Genomic DNA, 9,204 nt, shown 5'->3' with positions numbered 1-9,204 from the left:
AGGTCATAAACTGCTTCTTTGGCTTTTGGAAACTGTTTGATTTGCCTGCTTTACAGTTTGGTAAGGCCTAGGGGACATCTGGAATTAATCATGCACTAACTATGCTGGAAAGGACCAGACCTTATCCATGCCTAATGCACAACTAAAACAATTTACCTGGTTTTACAACAAAATTTAAAATTCCCAAAAGTTACCATTGTAACATGTAATTGAGACTACTGAAAACAGACTTATATGCAAGGTGTATAAGGAGAGTAAAATGTGCTCTTAGTAAAAGATTATAAGAAGTTTGGGAAATCTAAATTTCTTATTAGTTTAGAGGGTTAAAGGATTGTTTAAAAACTAAAAGTTTGAACAAACTGTGGAAGATGTATACAAATTAATTTTGTAAAAGAAATTCATATTGACCAAATTCAAAAGGGTATAATTTGGCTTTTCCATAAATTGACCATTGAAATAAAAGCACTACAAAGTTTTCTTGAGGTACCGACCTAGTTTTTAACAAAAATTTGAAAAGGGTTGTACAAAGTTTATAAGAATCTTACCTCATGGTCAAGCTGGATTAAGACTGAATGGATTTGTCTGCAAGGTTTCATTTAAAAAATTGGGGTTGACATTAATAGGAGACTACTGCAAGGGTAAGATTTGGCTTTTTCTTTCTTGAATATTTTCATGTATTGAAAGATTTTTGTTTGCCTTGTGAATAAACTACCAAAGTAATTAATTGGAACTACTTGTTTGGAAAACTAGAAAACTAGGTCTTCCCTCTTAATGAATACTGGCTATTTTTACTGCACGCATGAGTACAGGTTTTTATTTTTAAAAATTTGAGTCATCGTTTTGGCTAAATAGATGACTTATTGTAATCTAAAATTCTATTAAGTGTTTTAAGACTTTAACATATCAAATTTCAGCTTCAAAATGGTCTTTTCTAACCCCTAACTTTTGGATGCTACAGAGGGCCTCCTAAAGCATCCAAGGAAGAGGTAAATAGAATTATTTGACATGTTTAGTTACGTAAAATTGTTGAAATATGGTGGTGTTTGATCTTCAGATTATATTTTAGTGAATAATGTTAATATGCATCCCAAAATGGTATGGGATTTATAAAATTCTGATGTCTGAATATGTATCATCAATCATAATTAGGATTATTGTGTTAAGTTATTGTAGACCACAGATGTGACCAAATTTCTTTTTCAATTGTGTTTTTGACTGTGACTAACCTAGGACATTTTGGCATTCATAGACAATTGATGTCTTGTTTTGATCCTCTTCAAAGAATGCTGTAGAGTCCTTGAATGCAGATTTCTGATAACTTTTGAGACTGTGAACAGGAATTGACTGGGTGAACTGAACTAATGGAAGACGAAAATAGTCTTTTTTGACTTTTTGCTTGGAACATTGTCAATTCATTGCATGTTCTCACTGATAAGTGGGTATTGAACAATTAGAACACGTGGACACAGAGAGGGAGGCATCATACACTGGGGCCTGTTTGGGGGTGGGGGGACTAAAGGAGGGACAGCAGGGGATGGGGAGATTTGGGGAGGGATAACATTAAGAGAAATACCTAATGTAGATAACGGGGGGCTGGATGCAGCAAACCACCATGGCATGTATATACCTATGTAACAATTCTGTACTATCTGCACATATACCCCAGAACTTAATATATAACAGAAAAAGAAGAATCAAGAAAGCTTTTATTTTAAGATATTTGTAGCTTTTGACAATTGTGGGGATGAACCAACCAGTAAATCTCTGCAGCTCAGAAGAAACAAAAGGGATGGGTTGTCAAACTTCAAATTATGCAAATGGAGCCTTGGATGATGGTTCCCTTTTCCTGGGGACTGTTAGATAGGCTCCTGAGAGAAAATACGATGGTCATTTTCCCCAAAACAATGTCCCCTGTAAGCATGAAGCAGTTGAGAAATGACATTTTTTCCTATCCTAAGGGGAGTAGATCTACCTCTTCAGAGAGGATTGATGGCAGTGGCAGGCCATCTAGAGTGGCTGTTGCCATCATGCTGGCTGCAGAATGGAGGTGCAGCTGGAACTGTATGCTCCTTGGAGCCAGCAGGAGCTAGAGACAAGTAGGAGCCCTGTTTCTACTAAATTAGGGTGGGATCACCCAAACCATAGTGTGACCCAGACCTCCCACTCCATGGAACAGGAAACCCATACCCTCCCCCTGAGTGCAGCTGTAGCCATCCAAACTATGGCTACAGATTCAGGAATCCCGGTACTCTTAGGGGCCCAGAAAGATACCACCTCCCCTGTTTCTGCAGGCTTGGAAATGCCTGCCCCCACTGCCTGGCTTCTCCCTGCTGTCAGCACCTGCTCTGATCTCAGAGCAAAGTCAGGGCCACGCCTGAGCACTGTCACAACCTAGCTGGGCTTGTACATGCTCAGGGCAGTGCTGACTCACCAGTCCCTACCACACTGGCCTTTAGATTTTGGACACCGATGAACATAGGAGGGAAGCTGAAGGGGTGTCTGAGGATAGCTCAGCATTGGCCTGCAGCCACCCCTTGGCACCTACAGCCTGGGTATCATGAACAGAGTAGGAGGAAGACAGGTTCCTGGGCAGAAGGGGTCAGGTCTCCAGTGAGGCCCCATTTTCAGGCCAGGGAAGGCCTACCGGCTAAGGGCTGGGCTGCCAGTTTCACAGACTGGAGTGGGAACTTGTGATGCCTTTTCCAGACCTGCCCATGGACACCCATAGACCAATCAACACACACTTTCTCCTCTCAAAGGCCCACAAAGTCCCACACTCAGCCAGAGCTGAGCCAACATCAGGACGACCAGCTGCAGAGAGGAGCTACCCTCTACAGGTCCTCCTGTCTGCTAAGAACTGCAGATGGCAGGATAACCAACTGCAGAGAGGAGCTAGTCTCTCTGCTGAGAGCTGAACACTTATCATGATGACCTGCCTGCAGAGAGAAATCACCCACTTCAGGCCTTCTGTCTGCTGAGAGCTGCCAAGATGACAGGATGACCTGCCTTCAGAGAGGAGCCACTCACTCCAGGGCCTCCTCTCTGCTGAGAGCTGAACACTCGACCTGATGACCAGCTTATATAGAGGAGCTACCCACTGTAGGTTTCCTCTGAGCTGTTCTAACACTCAATAAACCTCCTCTTCATCTTTCTCACCTTCTACTTGTGTGTGTACCTCATTCTTCTTGGATGCAAGACAAAAACTCAAGCAAAGGTGCCACTTGCCATAGAGGTTTCTGGAGAGAAAAGAAACACCCCAAATATCCTGTAGCATTAGAAAACAAGGGTAACTGAGAAATGGAGACCTGGGATGAGGAGCGTTAGAGCTAGGCTCCCAAATACTCCTCTGCTGAGTCAGAATCTATATGAGAGTCTTGGTTAAAACAGCAATCAAGTTGGACACCAAGAAGATTCTGACAACAAAAATTGTGCTTTTTAAATAAGCACTTTGAATAATTTTCACATACATCCAAATTTTGAGAACCATCATGGCAGAAATACAGAATATTTTTCATCATTGTTATGGATTTCCTTTTATTCAGAGTGGAAATACAGTCTGAGTGTTCTCAGACTAATGGTTTTCTCTTCAAACATCCATTTCATCAAAGACAGTTCAGCTTGTTTTGAGTCAAATATATGTATAGAATGAAATAAGATAGTACAAATTAACTGGAAACCTTTCTAATCCTAAACTAAATCTGTCAGTGGCAAAGTTCTGGAATAATTTCAGAGGTCAAAGAGCATTTTCTGTGCCCTTTATTCTTCTTAACTCTGTAAGAAATTAAACTGCTGTACTTGTGTTACTTGTGGAAAAATAAGGATGGTCAGAAAAATGGCATTACAGCACTTTTTCCAAGATCCATATTATGCTAACAGCCACGAATCAGTAGGATCCCAAAATTTGTTTAAAACTATCTGCTATTTTTTTTTCATGGAGAATCATTGTTTTGATTCACTTCTTGCTTTAACTAAAACTTGGCCCTTGCATGACACATAGTCACTTTTGTAGCTGTGATAATTAGGGGTTAATTTATTTATTAAATTAACTTTTAATTAATTTAATTGGACTTTTTGCCAATTTGTCACATTTTGCCACATCCTTTCCATTTTCCTATCCTTTTCTTTCAGAATCCATAGTTCTGAATCTCATATGTGTGTGTGTGTGTGTGTGTGTGTGTGTGTGTGTGTCTGTGTGTGTGTATATATATATATATATATATATATAAATCAATTGCTTATTCCTGTTGAAATCATCTACCAACCCTAAGTCACTCCCTTTGACTCTATGACAATTTTAGCTTTGATTCAAGGCTCGTCTCACAAAAATACTTCTGTTCTTTTAACTGCTGATTATTTCAATGATTTTAAGGAGAATCATTTTAATTCTCGGCTTCTTCAGCATTTAGTGAAAAATGCATTTAGTGAAACAATGATCTTGGTTTCTAGCCACACCTGTGAACATATCATAGGCATTGCCAGGTCAACAATGTAAACCCTCCATAATATCAATTTGAATATTCGGAGTAACACTGTTTATATTTTGAGCTCACTCTCGGTAGCAATCTGGATCTACCAATGCTTCCACTGACTAGTATCTATAATCCATAGATTGATTTTGCCAGATATTTTATTGTTCCTTATCTCCCTCACGTCTTCATTTTCCTTCACATCTGAGTTAAATTTTGTAGTCCTGGTAATCATTCTCTTCCATACAACTTCACATCGTTTTTACTGTCTTGAATTATTTTAATTGCATGTTAAAGCCATAACTTTAAATTCAATCATCAGACTACTTTGCCTGTTCACTCACAGAGCAGAATGTAGCGGAAGAAAATCCTGCAATCATACTGACTTTTAAATTTTATTTTATTTTAACTTTTAAGTTCAGGGGTACAAGTGAAGGTTTATTACATAGGTTAATTTGCGTCATGAAGGCTTGTTGTACAGATTATTCTGTCACCCAGGTATTAATCTAGTATACATTAATTTTCCTGATCCTCCCCCTCCTCCTAAGCCCCACCCTCTGATAGGCTCCAGTGTCCGTATGTTTTCATCAATTAGCTCCCACTTATAAGTGAAAACATGTCTTTGGTTTTCTGTTCCTGCATTAGTTTGCTAAGGATAATGGCCTCCAGCTCCATTCATGTTCCTGCAAAGGACATTAATTTTTTTTGATGGCTACATAATACTCTATGGTATATGTGTACCACATTTTTTAAAAAGTCCTGTCTACCATTGATGGGCATTTAGGTTGATTTTATGTATTTACTGTTGTGAATAGTACTGCAATGCACATATTCATTCATGTGTCTTTATAATAGTATATATATTTCTTTGGGCATATATCCCCTAATGGAATAGCTGGATCAAACGATATTTCTGTCTTTTGGTATTTGAGATATTACCACCCTGTCTTCTGAAAAGTATATGTTCATGTCCTTGACCCACTTTTTAATGGGATCATTTGTTTTCTTAAAAAAATCAATATGAAAAATCACTGGCATTCCTATACAGCAACAACAGTTACGCAAGAGATCAGGAACACAATCCCATTCATAATTGCCACAAAAATAAATAAAATATCTAGGAATAGAACTAACAAGAAAGGTGAAAAATCTCTTCAATAAGAACTACAAAATATTGCTCAAAGAAATCAGAGACTATACAAACAAATGGGAAAACATTCCATGCTCGGGGATAGGAAGAATTAATATTATTTAAATGGCCACACTGAGCAACCTGAGCAATTCATAGATTCAATGCTATTTCTATTAAACTACCAGTGACATTCTTCACAGATTTAGAAAAAAAATAACTATTTTAAAATTTATACGGAATCAAGAGCCTGAATAGCCATGGCAATTGTAAGCAAAAAGAACAAAGCTGGACGCATCATGCTACCTAATTTCAAACTATATTTCAGGGCTAACATAATTAAAATAGCATGGTACTGTTACAAAAACAGACCTATAGACCAGTGAAACAAAATAGAGTCCAAAAATAAGGCCTCACACCTATAACTCACTGATGTTCGACAAACCTCACAGAGAAAAGCAATGGGGGAGGGCTCCCTAGTCAATAAATTGTCCTGGGATAATTGGCTAGCCATATGCAGAAGATCAAAACTGGACCCCTTTCTAAAGCCATATAAAAATTAACTTAAGATGGATTAAAGACTTAAATGTAAAACCCAAAACTATAAAAACCCTGGAAGACAACCTATGCAATACCATTCTGGACATAGGAAAGGGAAAACATTTAGTGATGAAGTTGCTAAAAACGATTGCATCAAAAGTAAAAATTGACAAGTGAGATGTAATTAAGCTAAAGAGTTTCTACACAGCAAAGGAAACTATCAACAGGGTGAACAGACAACCTACAGAATGGGAGAAAATTTTTTAAGGTATGCATCTGACAAAGGTCTAACATCCAGCATCTGCACATCTAAACATGCTGACTTTACGATCATAAAACCTAAAAAGACCTTTTATTTTGCGTAGACATCATACATCATTTTAATCTGTTATTTCTCATTCTGAGTATGTTGTATCTTCATTTATTTTCTTGAAATTCTAAAATATAAATTTCTATCTCTACCTTCGACCTATTTCACTGACAAAAATAAAGAAGAAATCTTTCAAAGGTTCTTTTGACCATATCTATCTAAGTAAAGCAGTGGTAACACATGGTCTATCCTGATGAATGTCCATGTTTAAGTCAAGACCCACCTCCACTTGTGTATCGGATTGCCTCCTCTTCTTGTGTTAACAAGGGTATCACTTTTCCCTTTCAGTAGAAATGTCCCTATTATGTAATGATGCTACTACTTTCCCATCTTCCAAAACATCTCTTTTGATCCTATTTTTTTCTAATATTGCCCTATTTCTGTGCTATTTTTACAAAAAAATGTTTATCAATATTGTTTTCTAGTTTGTTTTTCACATTCTCTCTTCAGTACACTCTTATCAGGTTTTTTTCTCCAACTAAACTACTCCCCCTAAGTCATAAATAACCTAATTGCTACATCAGTCTTCACCTGGCTTGAATTATTATCAGCATTGTTCAGAGCTGAGAATTCTCTCTCCCAGCAATAATTTCCACCACCCTTTGTGGTTTGTCTTCTAATTCACTGACTTATCCCTTTGTCATTTGTCTTCTAACCCTTTGAGGTTTGCCTTTGAACTCACTGACAACTCAATTTGCACCTCATTTACTAAATTCTTTATGTATCTTTGGCTTCCTGATTGAAGCATCTCAGGATTCAACCTTGTGTGTATTTACAATCTCATCTATTCTGTCTTTAAATATCATCTGTATGTTGATAATTCCAAAATGGTTATGTCTGGCCAAGACCTTATTCCTGAACTTTAGATTAATATTTTGCCACCTCACCATCCCCGTAGATATATGCAATAGGCATCTCATGCTTAACATTTTCCTCATCTTCGCTTCCCAAACCTTACCTCCTAGAAAAATCCTCATTTTAGTAAAGTGCAGTTCTATCCTTCCAGTTGCACATATAGTAGGATCAATTTATTTGTAAAATAAGTTTCAATCTTATTATACTTGGCCTGATTATTTGCATCAAGTATGGCAAGAATAGTAATTGGACATATAGGCTCTTGTAAGTTGGCTTTGCTAATACTTTTTTATTAAAAAAATTATCAGGTTAGACATTTTCAAATCCTCTTGAGGTTATTCTAGGCAAGGATTTACCTGTGTTTGCAGATGCTTGAATAAATTGAGTGAGTAAATTCCTCTCTTTTTGAGGTCCCAAAATAACATGAGGTTCCCAGACCTGTCAGAAAGTGACATTCTTTACTTACTACAGGTCAGGTACTTTGTAAAGAAATTGCATAGACATTGTTTCAGGTCAGTTTTTTTAAGGAGATTTTATTGGTTTTATTAAGTCAACCTCAATTCCTTAAAACAGTCATATTTGAAAATAAACCATTCCTGTCAGTTTTGGCAAAATAATCAGTGTTTATGATTATGTTCTCTTATGAAAGAATATAGAGTCATATTGAATTTATCTGAATTACTATATCACCATAAATTTATCATACTCAAATTATTTTTAAATTCTGGATAAATTAGGTAGAGAGAAAAAATATGCTTCAGATTTTGCTCACAAGAATATACTTTGCCCAATTTTGTAAAGCTGTAACTATTTCAAAAGAAAAAAAGTTATCTTGACTCTGGAAAACAAAAAACAAAATCAGTAATGTTTCAAACAAAAAGTCATAGAAAAATTATTTCATCTGTCATTAATTTAGTCCTATGTAATTAGCTCTGGTTCTGCTTGATATTGGGTTAGCAACCCTCAGGAAATCATAAGCATTTCAATCAGTCCAAAAAGGTTTTTATTTTTTTATTTTTATTTTTTAAGTTCTATGGTATGGCTTCCAAAGTTACCAGAATTCAGGTGAATTCAGGAATACTTGTCAGCATCCCTTTAATGCATTTCATTAAGGAAGCAAATTTTGGACTGTAGGTGATTATAAACCAGTCTTTAAAAAAGTTAAAGTAAAGCAATAATTGTCTATGGATGACAAAAGTCTCAGAACAGCCATGGTTAAAGACAATTGTAAGAAAATTTGATTGTTTCTGTGGCACACAACAACTCAATATAATATTGATAATAATTACTGCTAGTAGAATATATAAAGACATACCTGAATTATAGGGATTTCATACAATTTTAAATCACATGTTAATAACATATTTATATAACTATAACCTAAAGAATGTCAAACAGCATTTTATATTTAATGCTTTATCATTTTAACATATCAAATAATTCAAATATGTCTCTCTTTTACTTCACAGTCCTCAATATCTAAAAAGTTTTTTATCTATAGTCAAAAGACTGAGTTTCTAACTTGAAATATTCATTTTGCAATGTATGTCAAATATCAAAGGTTTAAAATACTTGATATCACAACATGGCATCACAGGTCACAGTAAAATAGTCATTCGTTTAACCAAAATAAGTTAAAGATTTCAGAAAGCAAAAACTTTTACTTTTTGATAGAAAGAAAATTTGGTTTCTCAAACAATCATACCACTTAATAAAGACAACCTGAGGCAAAATGAATCTGTTTCTCTCTCTTCTCTTTTATTGCTGTTACTAAAGAGGTAAACAGATATATTTTACTATTTCTTATTAATACTATATGAAAGTTTTGTTTAAAATAGAAAACT

Source organism: Saimiri boliviensis, chromosome 7 (assembly GCF_048565385.1).
Source record: "Saimiri boliviensis isolate mSaiBol1 chromosome 7, mSaiBol1.pri, whole genome shotgun sequence".
Lineage (NCBI taxonomy): Eukaryota > Metazoa > Chordata > Mammalia > Primates > Cebidae > Saimiri > Saimiri boliviensis.
The sequence above is the reverse complement of the archived record's forward strand: the minus strand, read 5'-3'. Positions refer to the sequence as shown.